The 24,558-nt window shown below is 41.2% G+C and overlaps 1 long non-coding RNA gene across 1 annotated transcript in view; it reads left to right on the top strand.

The window, feature by feature from the left end:
* LOC126503681 (uncharacterized) overlaps positions 1-22,453 on the top strand; it is a 343,758-nt gene extending 321,305 nt beyond the window's left edge. The window contains exon 3 of the long non-coding RNA XR_007592361.1: positions 22,415-22,453. This is a non-coding gene — a long non-coding RNA (uncharacterized lncRNA). The remainder of the gene's footprint in view (positions 1-22,414) is intronic.
* The last annotated feature ends 2,105 nt before the right edge of the window (positions 22,454-24,558 follow it).

Genomic DNA, 24,558 nt, shown 5'->3' with positions numbered 1-24,558 from the left:
ACAATGTAGGCCATGCTGGCTTTGAATTCACAGAGATGTGCCTGCCTCTACTTCCCATGTGCTGGAATTAAACGTTTGTGCCACCACATCTGACTTGAGGTTCATTCTTAATCTAGCAAGTCTCAGCAGTTTATTCCGTCTTGGATCTAATTAATTATAATTCCTTGACTATGTCTGCTCACAGTGAGGATGCTCAAACACTACACCCCAATGCATACAGCTTTCAGACAACATCAGGCCCCTTCTCCTGCCACCTCCCCAGGTCTCCCAGCATGACACTTGCCTGTAGCAACGCTAACTACTTGGAGGTTTTGCATCTACTGCATCCGCCTCTCTCATGTTTTTTTTTTCTGCCCCCCCCCCATAGCAACCATGTCCCTCTTCATCCGCTTACATATCCACTGTTTCTACTCCTGCTCGGGTTGTGTGACACCCCTGGGCTTGGAGTCACTTCCTGAAAACTCACCTCAGAAGCTATGTGCTTTAAGAATTGTTCTGCTACACAGAATCCAGCATTGTATTCTAATAATAGTGGTGTGTCCCAGCAGTCCACTTTTTCCTCTTCATGTCACATGATCTAATAAACAGTTTTCCCCAGCTGAGTCCCCTGGGCTTATTTTGATGACAGGTCCTTGAAGAAAAACCTATGCTCTTCTGTCTTTAGTGACCAGTATAAGACGATCTGGAATGAAATGTATTGTGTTTGAAATATGAAATGTCTACTCATTGCTTGCCATGGGCATAAGCATTCTAAATGGTTCTGAGATAAATGGAGGAAGAATCTGTGCACCAGGAACAAGCAACAAGGGTAAGTGCAGGAAATTATTTCCAAGTGCCCTTGTTGTGTGTAATATTGGTAGAGTCGTCACAGCCTAGGGCACACATTATTATAGGTACTTAAGAGAGTGTTTGTTTTCATGAACCGGTTCCTGCTTAACTTGTAGAGTTTAAACCAAAGGGTCCTTATGTACTACATAATTCATTTTTATTTTCTCTATGATAAGTATTGCTGAGGTCCAGACTGAAATATTACTGAATCTCTCCACTCTCAATTGCCCTGGAAACTAATCTAGGTTCTCCTCATTCCATTGCTACAGGCTCTATCCCAAAAGATGGAATGGAATAAGAGCAGGAACTCTAATGTCAGCCTGCCTGTCTTTGAATCCCAGCTTTCCCTCTTAGATGTTGTGCAGTCTTGTGCAAGTCCTTTGTGGGTGACCGGTTATACCTAACGAGCCTGTGGCTTGACTCTTGTCGATTAGCGTCACAACTCTCTACCCTGCTTTAGGATACTGTTTCTGGGATCCGTCTCCTTTGTTGTCTATTCCTCGGTGAAGGTGTTCCTAGATGGTGCCAGACAGACTAGAGATATAAGAAAAGGCATACTTCTTTATTACCACTCCATTTTTGAACTGCTCCATGCAATTAATTTTCTTCAAACAAAAATTGTCACTTCATCTGTTTCCCCTCCCCCACCCCTTTTATAACATAGCAGACATGACCTCATTGAATCATACCAGAACACACTACTGTGTCTCCCCATTTAGAAGCCTTAGTTTAATTCTATAAGGTCCCTTCTTCAATGCCACACAGGTGATTGCTTTAGTAATAGTAAATGTGCCGACACGGTCTTTTGAAAAGTTAGACTTTATCATTTCAGTCAACAAAATCATGCCATTAAAATTTCATGGCCAAAGTTTGGACGTGCACAGCAATTGAGCTAAATCCAAGCTCAGAAAGCAACATGTATAGAAGCAAATCAACCTAAAGAAAGCATTCTTCCATCAGGATTTATACTCCACAAGGATGGACACACACTAATAGAGATGGAGATGGAGGGGAACTCTTTTTGAAATATTCTTCCTTTTGTTGGAAAGGACATTTGACTCTACAGTGCTGTTTGTTTTTGTTTTGTAGTAGAGAAAATATTTCATTGTCAGGGAAGCTGGAGATGCAGGATTATTTCTCTGTTATTCTCTTTGGAAATTGTCCCCCCCCTTTTTTTTTTCATGGGATTTCCCGTTTTATTTTCTGTCTGTTGCCTAGGCATGTGCTGCTTGGTTCTTCATGGAAGTGTGCCAACTCCCTCCCTCTGTCTGTTAGTATTTAATTATCCGACTACCTTATAATTAAAATCCCTCCAGCTGCTAAGGAATTGCTGCCTGGCACTTGTTAGTTCCTTCCTTATGTGTACATTACATTTGATTAACCTCTGGAGTTTTCTTGATAAGCAATATTTAATTCTGTTTCTCAAAAAAATGGTGACAGTGTACACAAATGCATAGTTATGGTTTAGTTTTGGGGAACTGAAAGGAATTGGCAAAGAAGAAAGGGATCTGGGAGTCTGGAAGTCAAATGAATAGTCTGCTATCTGGGACTGTTAATTGCAATGCTAGTAAAACTGGAGGTGTCTCATTATTGCACAGCAGAAGACTGGTCTATGGGGGTGAGAGAATTAAACTATTAGGAAATTTAATTTATCATATTTTTTCTTGGCATTATATGCATCTACAATTGAAATCTGTTTATGTTCTGTCCATGTCCTGGTTGACATTTTTAGTACCTTTGTTGTATCATTGTGATAGCTGTCATCCTTCCAAAAGTTTAATGATATTCTCCCTAGAGCCCATCTGTGAATCATTTTAGTTAGATGGAAGGGCCAAAAGTGAGCAACATGTTACATTGAACATGGTTAGAACATCACATCTTCTACGGTTGAGCTCACGGTCTTGTGTTTCTCGCATCTGTCCTGGTTTCAGCACTATTTCTGAAGACTTTCATTTAGTCCTTTTTGAGCAGATCGCACATCTTCAGACCTGATACTTCTCAGTTCAGAGACTGAGTGTTTATCCCAAGACTTTGCTGTCCATGTAGAGCACCCCCAAGGTCCGATCGTTCCTTTCCTTTCATATATACTTGGTGAATATTAAAGAAGTCTTCTGCAAATTTGCACTTCATGGGGAACTGGACAACTGCAGTACAGAGCAGCCCAGTGTCTCCTTCCAACAGGATGCTCTAGAAGTCTGTTTCCCATTCCTAAGGACACATTCTTTAGACCCTTAAAGAGGTCGCCCTGCAAATTAAGATAATAATTACTTAAACTAATTCTTGTTTTAAGAGATACTTCTTTTGTTGTTAAAAATGAAGACAAACAGCCAGCCGGGCGGTGGTGGCGCACGCCTTTAATCCCAGCACTCGGGAGGCAGAGGCAGGCAGATCTCTGTGAGTTTGAGGCCATCCTGGTCTACAAGAGCTAGTTCCAGGACAGGAACCAAAAGTTATGGAGAAACCCTGTCTCGAAAATCCAAAAAAAAAAAAAAAAAAATGAAGACAAACTATTAAGTATTATAAATTGTGAAGCAGAAATAAGTGTTCTATGTTGCTTATTCAGTGGTTAAAATGGTTTAAATATCTTTCTAAGTTGGTTACAGATGAAAATCCTTTTAAGTATATTTCTCGCATTGTCATTTGCTGTGTTTAATGATAATTTTGAGGGGTAATCACATTTCAGTGTAGATCACTTGAAACCATGGGTCAGGCATTGCATGACAGCTATTACTTTATAGGAAGTATATAAGGAATGTTGTGCATAGATACTGGGGACCTTTCTGCTAGAAACAGGTTAAAATGGCCGAAGAGCAAATCAAGATTAGCAAGGTGTCTGTAAAGGAGCTCTAGTCATGAACAGCAAATGGCAGTTAATCACAATGCTATCACATTTTTTAAATTTATTTATTTCTTTATTAATTAATTAAAGATTTCTGTCTCTTCCCCACCACCGCCTCCCCTTTCCCTCCCCCTCCCCCAATCAAGTCCCCCTCCCTCGTCAGCCCAAAGAGCAATTAAAAAGAATTTTAAGCCTTCCAGACTCAAGCCATTTCTTTTGGCCAACAACGTAAATATTCAATCAGATTCCTATGTTAAAAATTTGATATTTATGAAGAATATTAAATATTGTATTTATATTTCTAGATATCTTGGAAACTTATTCCTCAAAGACTTTTTTTTTCACCTCACACATGGACATATTTCCCCAGATTAGACTTCTTTTTTACTTTATTTTTAAACAACTGTCCTTTCTCATTTTACATGCCAAATCCAGTTCCCATTCCCTCCCCTCCTCCTGCTCCCTTCACCTTCCTCCCATTCCATCCCTCATCCATCCACTCCTCAGAGAGGGGAAGGCACATTGCTTTGAGACAGGACCAAGGCCCTCCCATCTATATCTAGGCTGAGTAAGGTGTCCCTCCAGGGAGAATGGGTTCCAAAAAGCCAGAATAAACAGTAGGGAAAAATCCTATTCTCACTGCCAGTGACCCCACAGTCACTAGAGAAATTCCCAGGAATCCATGAATTCGACTTAATGTAAGAACTCTAAATACATCTACAAATCCGTCCCGCCTCTAAAGCTCAGGGAACACCGAGGATGAGGGAGCTGACAGACTGTAAGATCCAGAGGGTCAGGGACTGAGATTGCATGTCGTAGTAACATCAGAATAAATTCTTCCCAACAATCATAAATCTTACCAACACGGCCTCCCAAATGTGAGCTGAACAAGGATGACACCAATGAACACCCCAAACTGGACAGGGGAAAGCTGGGAAAGAGAGAGGTGGTTCTCCCCAGAGCAGAGCGCACTGACTGGCCAGTGTCAAACAGTCAGTACTGAAAGCATACATGTAGGTGGCCTTATACAGAAAGAACTGGCAATGTTTAGGATGTATATATAAATAAATGCACACATATACATGCAATAACAAGTAGTTTAACAAAAAAAAAAAAAACGAGGCCATGAATTTGAAGGAGGGCAGGGAGGGTTTGGAGCGAAAAGGGTGAAGGAAGAGATGCTGTAATCAATTTTAATGTTAGAGCTTTTTTAATAAAAAGCAAAATATCTGCTTGTAGTAATAATCTGCTCCCTCGGTAACAGCAGAAACCTGGTGTTGTAATTAAAAAAAAAGGCAGGACAAGAGAGATAGATGCTATGTAACACAACTCAGGTGGAGATGCTTTAAAGTGAATGGGAAAGAGGGAGAAGGGAGTCTGGCTTCTGGGGCAGGAGCAACAGAAAAGAAAAAAAGAAAAGAAGGAAAAAGAGAGGGAGATGACAGATAGACATATGGAGACAGAGAGAGAACGAGAGAGATGGGAAGTGTGCAGACCCCTTTTAAAAGAGAACATAGTGAATGAGTACAGGAAGTGGCTGCAGCTGAGAACGTATACCCCAAGGTCAGACCAGTACAGATGCCCGGATATAACACCTTGAATGCTAGGATTTCCTGCTACCATGACTTTTTGTAAACTTGGGGTAACAAAGAAAAATATGAATTTTGAGCAGCCAGGGGAATAACATATCAACATACATTCTTTACATTGTTGTAATGTCTATATAATCGTCAAATCCCAAGTTTCCTGAGCTTGAGATGGTTTTATGTTTGCACGTGTAGAGGCCACAGGATAACTTCTGGGAGTTGGCTCCCTTGTTCTTCTATAACGAACCTAATAGTCAAATTCAAGTCATTATATGCTCAGTACCCATTGAGCTTGCTGGTCCTTTACTGTATTTTAAATGCTAAGTTAACACTACTTGATATCCCTCCAAGTAATTCAGAGCGAGCCCTTTTTAACTCAATGCTTTATCAAGCTCATTAGTGCCCTAATTATCCCCTGTGTTGTGTATTAGGACTCTGTGAACCAGTCGTATTCCTACTGAAAAGTGTCCCATGAGTTTATCATATGTTTTGATTGTAAGAGGCCATGGGCTTTATTATGGTATGCCCATCTCTATGTGTGAGGTAATGGGATCCTCCCAGGCCCTTCCTCTTCTGTTTTCCTGCCAGATCTCTTCTTGAAAAGAGTCATCTACTAAGTTTTTTCAAAAAGTTTCCCTGATACTTTTTTTTTAAAAATAACTTTAAAGTTTTCATAATGCTTTACATACTCCAGACCACAGGACCATTTTCTTCAAGAACATCTATGCATAATGTAATGTCTTCATGACACGTTAGGATGTGAACTCATTTAATTGCAGTAACCCTTTAGACCGGTGGTTCTCGACCTCCCTAATGCTGTGATCTTTTTCTACAGTTCCTCATGTAATGGTGACCCTCTCTCATAAAATTATTTTTTATTACCAGTTCCTAAATGTAATTTTGCTACTGTTATGAATCCTACTGGAAATATCTATTTTCTGATCATTCTAGGTCACCCCTGTGGAAGGGTCATTTGGTCCCCAAAGTGGCCATGATCCCCAAGTTGAGAAATGCTGCTCAAGGTTATGATTCAGAGAGGAAGGCATGTATCTCTTAGAAAAGATGTAGAAGAATATAGCTGTAGGGGTTGGGCAGGCTTTATCCTTTTTCAATTTATTATGTATTCAATAGTCTATCTGGGTGTATTCCTGCAGGCCAGAAGAGGGCACCAGACCTCACTACAGATAGTTGTGAGCCACCATATGGTTGTTGGTAATTGAACTCGGGACCTTTGGAAGAGCAGGCATCAAGTCCAGTTCATAATACCAGCTATACTAAATGCTGCTTAGCAGGTAGGAATGCAAAAGATACAGTACGAAGCACAGGAGGGATGCAAATACACAAAAATAAGCAGCTGCTTCAGGGCAAGGAGTGAGTTGCTAACTGAAATAGAAAGAATGGCTTATGGGAGCTGAATACGATTAAATTGTGTCATTAAGTTGTTATCTTTATAACTGTCATAAATAGGACATATTTATAAATATGTATCTGTGAGCATGTCATTGGGGAAACTGAAATATGGTCCAAATGAGTTAGGCTGTCATAGTTATTCTGTGACTGTGGGAACAATTAATTCTCAATATGCAGATTTTTGGTTTCTCTGGACTGGCATCACATTCTTAGGTCATCTTGAGCCAGCTACTGTATGTATATTCAAAGGACATACATCACGGTTCTTAAGAGAGGACATGGTACGAAGATAAATCTTTTAAAAGTAAGGAAAGGTCATTTGATCACACAAACATAAAAAAAAAAATATGTCCTCAGACTTTTTTTTTTTCCCAAGAAAGGAGAGAAATCAATGCGCAGTCAAAACTTCCCGCTTCTCCTGGCTTCTTTTGTACATCAGAGCTGTCACAGCCCCGGCATGTCCTTCTTCCGAGAAATAGCTCTGTTCTGACTCGAGTCTTTAGGATTCCAGGCATCACCAGCCCCTACTGACCAGAGGTCACAGGGTGGAGGAACAGGACTTGAAATTTGGATGGTAAACAGCTACATCTTAAAAGAACTTGGGTTTCTTGTTTGAAGAAAAAAAAACTTTTTTTTTGATGGAAAAACTTGGAAGGATTTTTAAAAGTGCTGTTTTTATTAGTTGTTGAAAATCTCTTCCCTTCCTTGTTATCTCGTGCAATACACAAGTGAAACTCATCTCTGAAATCTCTGAAATGGGGGAGCGTGCCTTTTTATTTTATTGTTGGAGTCGATTTTAACAGTATTTAACAATTTAACATGATTTCTGAATGTGTAATCATCTACACCAAAATAAAAGATTATCTTCAATGTATTTCTGTTCTAGTTTACTTTTCTGTGGAAACAATAAAACACCCATCAAAAACACTTGGATAGGAAAGAGTTTATTTGGCTTGTAGTTTTATAGCTTACCATCGAAGGAACCTAAGGCAGAACTCAAGGATCACTGAGACAGGCACTATAGCAGCGACCACGGAGGAGCACTGGTTACTGATTTGCCTACAAGCTAATGTTTTTATTCACCCCAGGACCACCTGCCCAGAGATAGCACCATCCTGAATGGGTTGGGTCTTCCTGTTTCAATTAGTAGTCAAGAAAATATTGCACAGACTTTACTACAAGCCAATCCAATAGAGCTAACTCTTTGATTGAGGCTCTCTCTTCCCAGATGTGCTAAGTTAGCAATGAAATGAACCAAAATAAAATATGCACTTATATTGAAGACTATATAAAAGATAACTTGGTAAAGTACTTGTATGAAGACCTGAGTATGATCCCTAAAGCCCACCTAAAGCCCAAATATACACATATTCTCTTTCATATGTGGATTGTAACTTCAGATTTTGGATTTGTCTGTTTAAATTGGAATGCCCATAGAAACGGAAGTATGAAAGAGACTGTAGTGCAGGAGTGTAGAGAGGCCTTAAAGAGCATGTGAATAATGGAATATAATGCTTCATAAGCAGGAGGGAAGCTGGAGATGGCTAGGTTTAAACAAAGATGGGGTGGGGGTAGAGAAGAAGATACGGTTGCAGGAGCTACCTAAAACTAAACGTGTAAGCAGAAACCACATAGATGTTTATTGCTTTATAATCTAATTTCAAGTCATAATAAAAATATTGGTTAGATGGCTCCCTTAATTAAGATATGTGCTTCCCTGCTCCCCTATCCAACCTCCCTTTATCCCAAACATCCCGTTTCCCAAGTTCCCCCCAACCTCCCCTTCTCACTTTTCTCTCCCCATCTCTCCTTACCCCCCTCCCATCCCATCCCCAAGATCCCATTTTTTTTTCACGGCAATCTTGTCTACTTCCCATAATCAGGAGGATAGCTATCTGTTTTTCTTTGGGATCACCTTCTTATTTAGCTTCTTTAGGAGATCAAATTATAGACTCACTGACCTTTATTTATCTCTAGAAACCGATTATGAGTGAGTACATCCCATGTTCATCTTTTTGGGTCTGGGTTACCTCACTCAGGATAGTGTTTTCTATTTCCATCCATTTGCATGCAAAATTCGAGAAGTCATTGTTTTTTACCGCTGAGTAGTATTCTAATGTGTATATATTCCACACTTTCTTCATCCATTCTTCCATTGAAGGATATCTAGGTTGTTTCCAGGTTCTGGCTATTACAAATAATGCTGCTATGAACCTAGTTGAGCAAATGCCCCTGTCATATGATCGGGCATCTCTTGGGTATATTCCCAAGAGTGGCATTGCTGGGTCCAGGGGTAGGTTGATCCCGAATTTCCTGAGAAACCGCCACACTGCTTTCCAAAGTGGTTGCACAAGTTTGCATTCCCACCAGCAATGGATGAGGGTACCCCTTTCTCCACAACCTCTCCAGCAAAGGCTATCATTGGTGTTTTTGATTTTAGCCATTCTGACAGGTGTAACATGGTATCTCAAAGTTGTTTTGATTGACTGAAAAAGCATGGGATAAAACCGGACTCTCTGAATATGGCGGACAATGAGGGCTGCTGAGAAGCCAATGACAATGGCACTGGGTTTTGATCCTACTTCATGTTCTGGCTTTGTGGGAGCCTAGCCAGTTTGGATGTTCACTTTCCTAGACCAGGATGGAGCGGGGAGGACTTTGGATTTTCCACAGGGCAGGGAACCCTGACTGCCCTTCAGACTGGAGAGGTATGGGGAGTGGAGTGGGGGGATGGGGTTTAGTTTTGGTTGTTGTGGAGGAAAGGGAGACGGAGAGGGAAATGGGAGGCGGGGAGGAGGCAGAAAATTTTTTTTCAATAAAAAATTATATTAACAAAAAAAATAAAAAATAAAAAAAATAAAAACTAAAAAAAAATATTGGTTAGAATTACTTTGAATGGGTGGACAATGCTGATTCCAGAAACCATATATTATCAAATAAAAGTCCTAGTGCCAGCGTTGTCAAGGATGGCTCCAGAGGCCCCCAAAACCTCACAAGTATGGCCATTGATTACCCACCAGAAATGGCTAGTAAGACCATGTTGTTGACAAATTTCCAGACTTTGCTCACAGAATATTGAGAAGCTATTATAGAATTGAGCTGGAAGCTTCCTCACAGTTGTCCAGTTTCCAGAGTACCAGAAATTTCCATGTAGGTGGTTGAGTGAGAAAAGACAGCAACTGTCTTGCAGAGCTTTTTATGTGTTGTATGCTATAATACCAACTTGCCAGGTAAGCAGGGCTTAGTGGCAAAAAACTGACACAACAGATATTGGGGTAACAAGTTTCTGATCAGACCAGAGGTCATAGCCTTTAGCCCTACTGGAGGAGAGAATGTCATTATTGTCAGCGACGTAGGCACTGAGGAGTTCCCCAGGCTGTATGGAAGGAGCTTACACACGTGCCCATGGGAACAACTCTCATTACACCCCATAGATTAAAATAAAGTACAAAACAAAAAGACATGAGAGTGAGACAGAGACATGGTTGAAAGAGAGGGGGATTGTTGAGGATGGGGGAGGACAAGAGACAGCTGAAGGTTGAGTGTAAAGAAGAATTTATTATACACTTGTATGAAACTGTCCAAAGTTTTTTTTTTTAAATCCAAGTATTGTGGTGAACATTTGTAATCCCAGTGGTGGGGAAACAGAGAAGTGGGGAGATGTGGGGATTCCTGGGAGTTGCTCACTAGTAAGCCTAGTCAGTGAGCTTTAGAGCAAGTAAGAGACTCAGTCTAAAAAAAAAAAAAACAAGGTGGATGACATCTGAAGAACCACATTCTAGGTTGTCCTTCTTCTGGTCTGCCTCATGCATACATACATGTGCATATGCAAATACACACACATGCACACAAGAAATTTGCACATCATAAACCTCCCAAACATGTACATATTTAAACAAAATTTATAAATATGTAAATATATTCTGTTATTATGGCCCAATTTGGCATTTTTGCAGATGTGTGTTTATTTCTAAATTTTCTCATTTCAGATTCACTTGATTACCCACATGTATTAAAACATATTTATTTAGAGTCAGTAAAAAGACATTAGCAGAAAAACATGTTTTGCATTAAGACAAATGATCTGCCATCCTCTCTGGTGTGGTCTCTTTCTCTCTTCTTAGCATATATAATGTCTCCATGGGTATCAATTTCTAGCTTCTCACAAAAGCCATGATGAACAGCATCTTCTGAAACACGGGCCTGGACCAAGGATGGAAGTATCTGATCTAAGTTTACTTCCCTAGCAAGTGTTGATGACTCAGACTTGGAAAGAATGAGACGACTCAACAGCATTAATCTTGGCACTTGAGAGGTAGAGGCAGAAGGATGAGAAGTTCGAGGTCTCTTATTTGCAATGGAAACTTGAGATCACCCTGGGATATGTGAGACTCTGTCTCAAAATAAAGAGAAAAAGGAAGGAAGAAAAAAGCAAGCAAGAAATGCCCAAAGTTCACAGGCGGAGAACTGAAAGGAACTGTCTGGTACAGAGAATAAGAGGGGATTTTTGTCTTCAATGTGCTGGTTTTCTACTGAAGAATTCTTCAGCTCTGAAAACCCGGCAAACTTATTTCTACACAATTTGAAGGCTACGTTCAAATGGCTTTTGGTAGCCTGCATCCAAGTCTGTGAATTCATACTTGCTCTGGAGGTTGGGGATGGAGTCTGTTTCCCTTATTTCTCGGATTTTTGGATGACATCCCTGCCATCCATTGGCTTATGACCCCTTCTTCCATCTTCAAATCTCACCTCCATTCTTTAGTTACCTTTGCTTTTCTGAGCCTCTGCCATCCTCTTATGAGAATTTGTATGGTTAGTTGGACCCAGTTGGATAATCTCAGGCAATTCCCTTGCTATGGTACTCTTACACTGATTACACTGGACCAATCTCAGTTGCCATGGAAGATAGCACTAGGGTGGTGGGCAATTTGAAGGACCATCACTCACTCTTCTACTTTAGATATTGTGAAAATTCAAGTTGTGAGCAAAGTCAAGATTGTGAGTTAGCAGAACATTTGAGACCTTGGCACATGCTGAGGAGTAGTGATATCCAGGGCAAGACAGGGTTACCCAGATTGATGGAGGCCAGTGAGCTCTTGTGACTATAACGTCTGCCACTACAGAGCATGCCCCAGCTGCTGCAGAGGACAGAATGTCATCTGATCTATTGTGAGAATTCTGAAAATCAGCACAGCTGGAGGCATTTGTGTGTCGAAATCTTACACACAAGAGAATGAAGGATGTTTACAAACTTTCCCTTGAAAGTTGGTGGTGTGAAAAAAAATATTTGTTGATGTCCTGGGCATTCTATTGAAAGATTATTTTCTTGGAAATTGTATTTTTGTATTTTGAATTTTAAATCTGAACTGACAGCATTGTTTAGGAAGAGTCCTGGCTACATAATAGAAAACTTGCTACCACCTAGATTTCAGATCTTACTCTGAGAAATAAACTGCTTTTGGACTCAGGAAAGGTCTGGAATCTGATTCTGCCTTTTGTTGGCTAGTAGGTTGACAGGGGTGCCTGAGCATCTTGCTGGATCCAGATGACCTTGAAAGCCCTGTGACACAATCAGAGGCTCTTCCCGATAACTGACACTGAAGCCTGGCAGACAGCTTTTTCCGAATGTTAGCTCACGGGAAGCGGCGCTGATCAAATCAAGCATCTCTTCTGATAAATGACAAGGGGCCCCTTGGAGATACTGCAGTTCTACAAAAGAACTCAGGGTTTTGGACAGACGAACTCACAAATTAGAGTAAAAAAAGAAATGATTAAAAGGGCCAGACATGGCAGTCAAATTTAACTTATGCCGTTCAGTCACTTGTGTGTGGGATTTGTGAGGGGGCCTTTGTTTGGGTTACAGTCTTCAGGTTCCTTTGCTGGTGGCTGGAATAATGAGTGTTGTCGGTTGTCTCCGGTGAGTGAGTTAAAATACACTTAAGCTATGACTTTTTATAACTAACAAAATGCTTCGGCTCCCAATGGTTCTCATTTGCCTATATTTTCAACATGAAAGGGAGTGAGAGACATCAAGCAAATGACACAAATGTGCCTTCTCCAAACTGGGAAGGAGAGTAGCACCTGAAGACGAACGGGACAATTCCCTTCTCCTCCAGGCAGAAGAAAGCCCTCTGTCTTTCCCTGCTTGAGGAAACAGGCATCTGGGAATCTCTGCGAGCATGAAGACAGAGAGCTGAAGGCGTCAGGCAAAATTAGGCTGAGCGCAGAAAGATCTGTGATGAAAATTCCAGGATTTGCATAAAAACTCCTGACAGAATCTTGGCATTAGGCAAAATGTCCAGCTGAGAGAAGGCAGCAGGCACAGGGCTCCTCGGCAGAAAGCAAAGCCTGGGAGTCTAACGTTCTTCGAGCAGCCCAAGGTTACCCCTTAGAAGAAAAATCGTCCCTGTACAGATGCTAAGGGGACTTTGTGGTGGAAACTGAAGTTAGTGAGTTTTATCATTGTTTAATACAAATCATGGATCTTCCTAGGTACTAACGCTGTCAACACTGAAACGTACTCCAACATCCTGTCCTTGGATATATCTTAGGATGTGTCCTTGTCCCACTATTTTCATAGTATTATGGGCTTAACATTGTGTCTCCTGAAGGTCTTAGGTTAAATCACTTCCACTGTGCCAGTGGGTCGTCTGAGACAGTAACTAAGGTTAAATAAGGTGGGGGTGGAATCTATAGTATAGCCTTATGTTTTCTTTTTTTCGCAATGGGCATGAGATGAGTGCATAGCCATGTAACAAACAGGCAGCCCTGAGGCATGAGCGTTGTGTAGAATCCTTCAGTAACTTTGATAAATTATTTTAAGCATTGCAGGCACTAGCAAGAAGGTATTTTGATAAGCTGATAACCTATGTCTGCTAGAGATCAACACTAATGTGGACGGCCTTCAAGAATATCCCTTTCTAGTTTCAGCCAGATGTTTCTGAGTTGGCCTGGAATCACTAATACTGATGGAACCTGCCCTCGTGTTTGTGGCACCTCCCTCTATTTCTTGCAGTCTAGATGACACTTCTTCAGCATGCCCTTCTGCCCCTCCAGCGCACGCAGTGCACTGGTTGCTATTAAGTTACCTGCCACCCTTCTGTCGTGTCTCTATTTCTCCCCTTTCCCTCTAGTCTGTTTCTGCCAACTGTCTGTACGCCCATGACAGGCATGGCATTGTCGGAGTTGCTTAGTGTGCTGGTATAAAACTGAATCTCAGTCTATGGTCTTGAGAAATACAATCTGCCAGGGATGGTCTGTAATTTCTAAAGCCAGTCAAGAAGGCTGTCACTCTTATCCAGCTGTGTAGTTGGCAGTTGTTCCATGCCTCGTGATGCCCCTCAGAGCCACCTTTAAGAAAGTTAGTGTCACCTCTCATAGAAAGGCCTCATTAGCTTTAGCTTTAAGTGTAACCAGAATACAGGTCCCTCAGTCCCCGTTTTAGCCTAGAAACCACCAGTCTGCATTGATGGGCTAAGCCTGGGAACATGTCCTGTTATGAGGATTAGCAGTTGTCCGAGTTGAGTAAAACATGGCTTGACTCTTGACAAAAGTATCCTTTCTGACCAAAGGGCCAGGTAATTTCCAGAAAGATTAAAGTATCCCTCTATTCACAAATGCCTGAAATTCGCCGGCCATCTGGGGTCCCTGTTCGCTCACACGAGAGACCCCAGATGGGTTGTAAATCCACCCCTGTGGGTTCTGTAATGCGGTTGCTCCCCGGTCCTCCTGTTTCTCCCGGAAGCATCTGATACTGTGGCCATGATGAGGTTAATTTATGTGGCTTGATGCATTTTATCATCTGTCACTTGTGCAGCTCTCGCTGTGCCATCTGGTGTCTCAGAGACAGTTTCAGGAGGCAGCATGCATAACAAGGTATCTGCATTTGTGAATTCTTTCAAGCATTTGTAGGTAATAGCTAAGAGATATTTTGAGAAGCCGGCGCCTGCCTCTGCCATGGATCACTACTAACGTGGACAATCTGACACGAGGTTCAGACAAAGCCTGCTGTATTTTGCAGGAAAACATTTCTGAATTAGTCTGCAATCACCAATATTGATGGAACCTATTTATTTCAAGACCCTGAATATCTCTATCAGGCTAAGAATATCTTACTGGGCTCTTGTGCAAATCAGAAAAAGGCAGAGACAATGGCTTTACTCTCAAACGTGATGGATGATGAGACAGAACAGCACATACTAGCACGAAAAATTGTTTAAATCAAAAAATCCTGCAGCAGGAAGCCTAAGTACCCCTATTATCATGATTTCATATCCATGTCTCATTTCCAGAAATGTGGTAGGGCCTCAAGAGTGCACAACAAAACATTAGATAGATAAAACCATGAGGACAGATGGAAAATATACTCAGAGGAAGGAGAATGTTACTGTGATCCAGTATGGGCAGTGTGTCTGTCAGGGAGAAACCTCATGTCTCTGCTAAGTATCATCAGAGCCCGGGGTGGGGATGGGGCAGATAACAAATGCTCCTGCCCTTTAGACATTACAATTTATTACAAAAGAGCAAGAACTTCTTAGTAAGTACGTAAAAAGAAAATAGGAAGAGTGGGGCATTTAAAAAACGTACACTTGTCGTACATAATGAAGTAAGGTTTTTGAAAGAAATCAGTGTTAAATGGGTTTCTGGAAGGGTGAAGACTGGCCCGTAGGAAGAAGCTGTTCAGAAATCCAGAGGAAGAACCACACTTTCCCACACTGCGAACTCTCAGACTTTAGCTTGGGCTGAGAATGGAAGTCCATGTTAAAGACAGAATCAGCAAGACAGGAGAGAGCCAGAATTGCTGGTTAATGCATTAAGCTTTGATTTGGAAATTTCATAGTATAGGCACTATAACCCCATTTGGTTTCTAGGAAGGTAAAGGATGGTGGTGGTGTATGAGGAGAAGGTCATTTTAGCATGATTATGGCTTGGAATGTCCAGCATGGGTGGGACAACAGCAGAGACCCCTTCAAGACCCCCACCCCTTACTCAAGGCTGAAGTGGGGCTGGAATATCAAGATCATGCTAGAGTGTGGGAATACTGAAGGTGGCCACTCTTCACGATAGGCCAGTACTGAAATGACAATACTCTGGAGCCTTGTGAGTGGAACCCCCACTCACTCCAGTCCTATGTCTCTCTCATCTCAGCATTTCTCTCTAAATTAAAGGTCTAGAGACATCCAGGAAACAGACATATTCTATAGTCCCAGATCATCTGGGAAGCTGGACTATAAAGACAAGAAACAAACTTAGTAAGCCCAGAGAGTAAGACATTGCATTAGAGAATGTGCTATTAAAACCACCAGTTCCATGTAAGGTGGTGGTTTGGTGTTTTTTAGAAAAGAGAATCTAAATTTCATGCTTATGTGATGTCCCATGACGAAAAGAAGGTCTAACCGAGCCAGAGGTCTACCGCAGACAATGGTGAGAACAGAGATGTTTTTCTGAAAGAGGTGGGATCATGGACTTGGCATCAGTTCCAAAGGGACTGGATAAATGGCCTGAACAGGCATCTGCAGTATCTTCAGAAACTCAGGCAGCAGGTCCTCGGTAAAGTTTTGTGTTTTTCTATCCACGTTCCTGGGAAACAAACAACGTTACTCCTACCTCTCACAGGGCAGTCTGGTCCTCAGCACAGAGTCTTGCTCCTTCGTGCTAATGCCTCTCTCCTGCTAGTTCATATCCCCCAGCTATGAGAGGTACACCTTCCCTCTTATTCTGTGGCTGTAAATTGCTTTCCTCATGTCTTCATTTGGCGCAAAGCTATTCTTGATGATAAGATGGCAATTGTTTTATCCTTTCCATACCTTGTGGTTTGTAACGGTCACATAACTGCTTTGGCAGGGGAAAAGCAGCTCTACACGGAACTAAGTCCTAGCTAGGGCGGTGTTCCGATTAAGCTTTATTCTTGAAAGGAGCAGTGTCCAGATTGAGCCTTCCTGCTTTTCTTTAGAGAAACAAAAATATGAGAAGACGAGCCACTGAGAGTCTCCCTGGTATCAGGAGAGTCGGTGGCCATAGAGCTGTATTCCAAGAATACCCAAAGGCCCCTGAGGGATGTCCATCAAGTTATGCCAACGGTAGTGGAGTTACACAGCAGCCATGCCTTTTCGTTCCTGTCGAGACATCAGAAAGTGAGAGAACCTGTCCACTTCGCTGCGTGACGGAAGTGTCTCAGCCTGGAAGAAAATGAGGTTAAGGGTTTTCTCAAGACTCAGATTTGAGGCAGGATCCTTGACTACTTCCTGCGGAGTTCCAAAAATCAACACATACTTGTTTTGTGTACCTCTTCTTTCTGTGCTTGGGCAATGAGTCTGTTGCCTTTTGAAATGAATCTATTTATAGCACTGCCCGACTAATATACTAAAAGAAAGCTTATTAAGATGCAAAATACTGTTCCCAGAGCAATAGGAGCTTTATTGCCTGAGATACATAAAAATAGGTTGATTAAAAAGTAAAGAAATAAAATGGGAGGAAAAATTGTACTCTCTTCTTCACATTAGGGACAAATAAATTTCAGCTTTAATTGTTGAGCTTCTCATTCAGTGAGTGGTCATCTTAGCCAGAATAAATAAGAAACAATAACCAAAAATCCCTAGTGATGAATACAAAGTCAAGAAAATATCTATTTCCAGTGACCACACTCTGAACAAAGGAGTTAGAGTTGCACGTTTTTACCCCAACTTAGTTTCCACCCTTTAAAACCACTGGACCTTACTTTTTAATGTTTGTTTATTAGGCAGGAATCTCACATACATTTGCTGAGGAAGAAATCAGGAATCGTAGGTCTGTGTTCCTTCTGAAAGAGGTATGTTCTCCCACAAAGCTAGCAAATTCTCACAATCCTGAGAAGATAGTGTCAAATAATAAATTCGGAGATAACTTAGGGCCTTCCCCCGTTCAGTAACATTTAAACATGTTAAGGACATGCGATAAATAGTGTTTATCAGGATTTACGCTGCAAGTTGATGGAGAAGCATATTGTAGGAAAGACATCCTGCTTTTCAGAGAGGTGAGGAAGTGGGAGGGACATAAACTTACCAAGTCTGAAATAGGAGCACTGTTCCATTGAGGATGTAGAGAGAAAGATCTTCCAGAAAACTATAAGAGAGTCTACATCTGATAGAGATGGCATCATGAAAAAACTTAAAATCAACATCTGGGTGGGGGAAAACAGAAAGGGAGAGATGTGGTAATCTTCTTGCTGATGCTCTTGGCCATTGAGAAAATGTCAAAATAAATAGAGCAGTGTGACCATGGGAGACTGTCTGCGGTCTGGGCACTCTGCAGACTTAATCAAAGGTGCTACTTGTACACAGAAGTGAGGTAATCTTGCTTCCACAATTCGTAGAGTGAAGAAGGGAGGCTCGCTTTTGTTTTTCCTTTTTGCATCAAGAAAGTGTAAACACCAATAGTCCATCCCCAGACAACTGTGTGCACAGCAGGATGGGGTTGTGACCTGATCTGATCTTTCTCCAGCTCCATTCACCTGTGCTGGAAGGGACAGGACATGTAACTCAAGTTGATAGAGGAGAGAAGGCTTGCACATTCTGTTCACAGGCAATTTCATGTATGACCTCAAAAACACACGTGTGCTATTTCTAAATCAGAGTTCAGGATCCATGAGCAATGTCAGCGCTGTGGTGCCAGCACTCTGCAACATGTGTGCTGTGATGTGTGTGCTGAGACGTGTGTGCTGTGATGTGTGTGCTGAGATGTGTGTGCTGAGATGTGTATGCTGTGATGTGTGTGCTGTGATGTGTGTGCTGTATTGTGTGTGCTATGCTGTGTGGGTGCATTGTGTGGGCTGTGATGTGTAGGCTGTGATGTGTGTGCTAGGCTGTGTGTGCTGTGATGTGTGTGCTGTGATATGTGTGCTATGCGGTGTAGGCTATGATGTGTGTGCTATGCGGTGTGGGCTATGATGTGTGTGCTATGCTGTGTTTGCTGTGATGTGTGTGCTGTGATGTGCAGGCTGCGATGTGTGTGCTATGCTGTGTGGGCTGCGATGTGTGGGCTGTGATGTGTGGGCTGCGATGTGTGTACTATGCTGTGTGTGCTGTGATGTGTGTGATGCGATGTTGTGTGCTGATGTATGTGCTATGCTGTGTGGGCTGCGTTGTGTGGGCTGTGATGTGTGGGCTGCACAGAGGAAGGAGCCCCTTCAAGGCGGCTTCTGTGAAGCACAATTGGAAATGACAGGCAATGAAATTTCTGGGGACCTGAATTACATGGTCTGATTTGATTTGACTAAGCCCATATTCCATGTACTCAGCAAAGATACACATATTTCAGAGAAGAAATGTTTAGCTAGTTAATGACAACTCCTTCCACGTGTTTTTCTTATTAAAATAGCTTATTGAAAACTTAATATAGCACAATATTTCTTTCTTCCTGACCTCCTTTGATTGACAATAGTGACCAGAAATAAAGCTAATCACTTTATATTTATTCTATGAAGATTAATAAATGTTATTCTGTTATTTCACTTTTTAGATCAGGCAAGGTAATTCACCAGAAAGTTTATGGAGGGTGGGATTGAAAATCCAGTCAGGTTGCTGTTCTATCCTCTCTGTAATGGGCCTGTGTGTCTTTGAAACATTACATGTTTTTCCTCCCCAGTATTTGAAGTTATGCTGATATTTTTACATCATAAGTGGTTTACTATTTTATCAAAGTAGCACCTATACACTTACCTCTTGAAAACAATCCTCCTGTCTTTACCATGTCACCAATGCAGAAGGTCTAACCAACCAAGCATGATGGAACTCTGCCATCCCATTTCCCTCCCCTTCCCCACATTTCTTTGTTAGATCTGGAAGCTGGAGAAGTGAGGTTGGCTAAAATACTGAAGGAGTTATTACTGCAGTGAAGATCGTATGAATGATCAGAAGGCCTTGACAAAGACAGACAGACAGATGGATGCTTCAGGGTCTTCAACAATGTCTGTCCCATAGCTGGGGAAGCCGCCATTTTGGAGTCAACCCAGGAATTTATGTATTTGATTCTTCATACCCTGTTTGTTCTTATTTTTGTTTGTTTCTTTGTTTAAGACAGGGTTTCTCGGTGTAACAGCGTGGCTGTCCTGAAACTTACTCTATAGACTAGGCTAGGCTGTCCTTGAATTCAGAGAACCACCTGCCTCTGCCTCTTGAGCGCTGATATTAAAGGCCAGGGCCACCACTGTCTGGCTGATTCTTCGGAATGAAAGAGCTTGATAACATAACCAGGTTAGCATGCCAACATTTGGGAAGTCAGGCTTCTCTCCTTTCCCCTGCTTGCTTTTCCCTCCTCCCTGTGTAGAAGCTTCACACTGTTTAGAGGGAGGAGTTTGTGCAGGGCACTCGCTACAATCATGGATGGTTTTTTGGCTTCTGGTGTCTCTCCAAAGCCATGCTGAGTAGCATCTTCTGAGACGTGGGCCTGTACCAAGGATGGAAGTATATGAGCTAAGTTTATTTCCCTAGTAAGTGTTGATGACTCAGATTCAGGAAAGAATGAAACCACAACAGGTGTAGGGAATTTAAGAAAAACTGCCTGGAAGGAAAGACAAAGGGACAGAGAAGGGTCTTCATTCCTGCAGGGAGGCAGTGAATTGGTTGCTGATTCAGACAGCCATAATTCTGGACAGAGCCTCCTCTCTGTGTGATCTCTGATCAAAAACAGAAATTAACTTTGTATTTCCCATTGTCCCTCCAAAAGCGCTTTTCCTCTGCTAAACTCCTGCTATCTCTCTTTTTCTTCTCACTTTTGCAGGTCATTATTTTTTACTATGCTGATCCTCCCAAGGTAGGAAATATTGGTCATTGGGATGGGACAGCACAATTCCAAAATGCTGGTGGCATCTACAAATCTCAGCATCTTTCTGCTGACATTGAGCTACCCAAGGTTCCACCTTTATTTACCCACCTGTTGATTGCTTGCAAGAGGACATTTTGCCTCATAAATCTGCACATCACCTGTCCTGTAGATGCATTTCCAATTCATTGATTAAAAAAATACCTAACACTGCTATTGATATGTGTACTATAAAGCTACTTTCTTAGCTCTTAGCACTATATTCACTGTCTTTAAATTGAGGAAAATTAGAATAGTATTCCTAATATTTTCCAATACATCTAATTTTCCAATAATTTTGTAAAATAATAGGAAATATGCAACAAGATATACACATAATGTTTAAACAAATGCACTCCATTTTAAGGAACTGTTTAGACTAGCCAGATCTTCATATTAACAGCTAAAGCACGATTGTGATCTTTCATACAAAACCACCCTTTATTAGGTTACAGCAACCATTGGGCAATAGGACGTATCTCTGCTACACATATTTGGTGGAATTTCCTTATGTCCTACATATAACTTTATTGTGCCAGATGGATGAAGCCCCTGTTCTGCAAGTTGAAATCTATAAGGATGGGTTTGATTTATCTTAGTAAGGAAACTTTCAGTACACAGAATCTATTCTAACTTTTAGGTTGTTGTGAACACCAGAGACTGTTTTGAATGCAAACATATTTTCTCTCCACCCTGGTAGGGACTGTCTCAGTTGGGCTGAAGTTTTATTAGTTATTATATTAAGCTGGAGTCATGTTTCTTTCTGAACCTGTCTCATTTAGAACAACATGCAATAAAACTACAAATGTTAGCAGCTCACTGCCTCAGACTAGACAATGGAAAAGGTTTTACAACTGGAAAAAAAAAGTAAGGTTCTTTAGAAGCAGAGTTTATTTCCTCTCATTTCTGCATTTTATCTCTTTTCTGTGCATTTTTCACTTTTCCAGATTAACTGTTTTACTAATCTCTCTATTTTAATAATATAGGTTTTTTTGGGTATATACTTGATAGAATGATGACAGACATATATTAACTAAAAAATAAGATGTATAAGAAAATGGGAGAAATCATTAGCTATTTAATTTAATATTGGCCTAAAGAGCAGTGCTAGGAGCCTTGGTTGATTTTTACTTTGAATGTTGGAAGGAAGCGGGTGATGAGGAGAAACACCTGGGCTACCAGGCACTGCCTCACAAGTTCCCACTGTAATCTTTGGTTTCATCCAATGCCGACATAATAGTAGATACAGTAAGGAGTCTGTTTTTTGAGATATCATACATTGTATACTTATCACCGTCATCATCTTCCCATCCCCTTCCAGATTTACTCACCCTTGCTTACCCACCCAACTTTGTATCCTTACCAAATGTTGCCTTTATACTGTTAGGTGTGGGATCATCCTAACTCCTTAGGCCTACTTGGAGCCGCACCCTCACAGAAAACTAATTATTCCCTTCCAATAAACTATCAATTACCAATAGCTCACCAGCTAAGGGGTCACAACTGCTGGAGTCAGTATTGTGCAACTGCTCTATTGCGTCCAGAAAACACTATTTCCTGGGATTAATTTGATCCCCCTACTTATTTTAATCTTTCTGTACTCTCTTCCACATGATCTCTGACCCTATGTAGGAGGAGATATGATACAGATACCCCAATCTAGGGGTGATCGTTTTATAATTTCTTCTTTTTTTAATTTATTTATTTCTTTATTAATTAATTAAAGATTTCTGTCTCTTCCCCACCACTGCCTCCCCTTTCCCTCCCCCTCCCCCAATCAAGTCCCCCTCCCTCGTCAGCCCAAAGAGCAATCTGGGTTCCCTGCCCTGTGGGAAGTCCAAGGACCACCCACCTCCATCCAGGTCTAGTAAGGTGAGCATCCACTAAACTGCCTAGGCTCCCACGAAACCAATAGGTACAGTAGAATCAAAAACCCATTGTCATTGTTCTTGAGGTCTCAGTAGTCCTCATTGTCCACTATGTTCAGCGAGACCGGTTTTAACCCAGGCTTTTTCAGACCCAGGCCAGCTGGCCTTGGTGAATTCCCGATAGAACATCCCCATTGTCTCAGTGTGTGGGTGTCCCCCTTGCGGTCCTGAGTTCCTTGTACGTGACGTGCTCTCTCTCCTGGTGCTCCTGATTTGGACCTTGAGATTTCAGTCGGTGCTCCAATGTGGGTCTCTATTCTCTGAATTTTAAGCACTCATGGATCTCTATGTTAATTACCGTCTAACACACACGCACACACGTGTGCGCACAGACACACATACACGAGCATACACACACACACAGACTCTCTGATGAGATTTGAGAGATGCATTAATCAATGGTTACAACTGAGACATAAGTAGGAGCTGGTTTAATAGTAGTTTCTGGTCTAGGGCCTATAACTTGGGTTTTCTTTAGTATTTTTATAACATATGGAACTAACAAATTAAAAGTAATTTGTAATTGATAGCCTTATATATTTACAGTCATTATTATAACAAACTAACAATTATTATAGTTAATTATGATAGTAAATAAGTAATATGTATTATTCCTTTGAGAATTTCATATTGCTTGTTTTGATCATATTCACCCTTCCACAGCTCTTCCCAGACCCACACCCCCTTTCCTATTCACCCAGTTTTGTGTTTTTATCCCTTTTTTCCCATCAATGCCAAGTTGTGTTGTCCAGATTCTCTTGATTGTATGACTTTGAACTGGAGCATGGTGGACTTTTCAGGGACTACATCCTTAGAAAACTGACTCTCCCTCTCCCAGAAGCTAACAATTCTCAATAGCTCCTTGGCTAGGTGTGGGACTTTATACCAAACCCCTCTCTTCATGAAGGGATTTATCTGATTGGGTTTGCACAGGTCTCGTTTATGTTCTCACAGCTGCTGTGAACTCATATATATAGCTGCCCTGCTAGGTCCAAAACACTCTGTTTCCTTATAGCTATCCACCACCTGGCTCTTGTAACTTTACTTCTCCCTCTTTTGCAATGGTTTAAAATCATACTACAAATCTATAGCAATCCGCATATCATGATATGGCACTCAGTGGTTAATAGAGTAGAACTTAGAATTCACATACAAACCTACCCTCCTACTGCAACCCCATCTTCAACAAAGGAGCAAACAGTGAGCACAGAGAAAAATGAGTTTCTCCAACAAATGCTGCTGGTCAAACTGGACAGCTCTATGTAGAAGCATAAAATCCACTCCTCACCTCTCACAGTGCATATAACTCAACTCCAAACTCCACAAACCTCAAAATAAAAACTAATGCCTTCACTGGTCAAAGGAAAAAGTAGAAAATAGGCTTGAATTCACTCGAGAGGAAAGAACTATCCAAACAGGACCCCAGTGCTACAACCATCAAGATCAGCAATTAATAAATGGGCTTTCATGTTACTTAGTGAAATATCTGTACAGAAAAGGGTATCACAAAATAGGTAAGAAATCATTATACACAGTACATCTGAGAGGGTGAATACCTAGAACATATAAATAACTAAAAAACTAAACATCAAGAAAAACAACCCAAGATAAGTAGGGAGGGCCTTGCACCTTCCTCAAAGCAATGTGCCTTACCCTCTCTGAGGAGTGGATGGAGGGTGGTATGGGGAAGAAGGTGAAAGGAATGGGAGGAGGGGAGGGAGTGGGAACTGGGATTGGTATGTAAAATGAGAAAAGATAGTTTGCTTTCTTTTTTCAAAAAGAATAAAATAAAATAAAAAAGGAAAAACAACCCAATTAAAATTGGGTCAGAGAACAGAGAGTTTTCAGAAGATAAAATACAAATGATTGTGACTTTTTTTAAACATTCAACATCCTGAGCTATCATCGGAATTCAAATTAAAACTCTTTTAAGATTTCGTCTTCCACCACTCAGAGTGGCTAAGTTAAAATGAATGAAAGCAGACGCTGGTGTGAATGTGGGAAAAGAACACTTATTTACTGTCGATGGGAGCGAAAACGGTCTCAGCTCGTGGGTAAACTAATGTGTAGGATTTTCAATCATTGGAAACAGAATCACTAAATGATCCAGCCACCACTTCTGGACATATAT

Source organism: Alexandromys fortis, unplaced genomic scaffold, assembly GCF_014885135.2.
Source record: "Alexandromys fortis isolate MF-2015 unplaced genomic scaffold, M_Fortis_MF-2015_v1.1 scaffold_2_26212498_36691700, whole genome shotgun sequence".
Lineage (NCBI taxonomy): Eukaryota > Metazoa > Chordata > Mammalia > Rodentia > Cricetidae > Alexandromys > Alexandromys fortis.
Note: the sequence above shows the minus strand (reverse complement) of the source record. Positions and strands in the feature narration are given on the sequence as shown.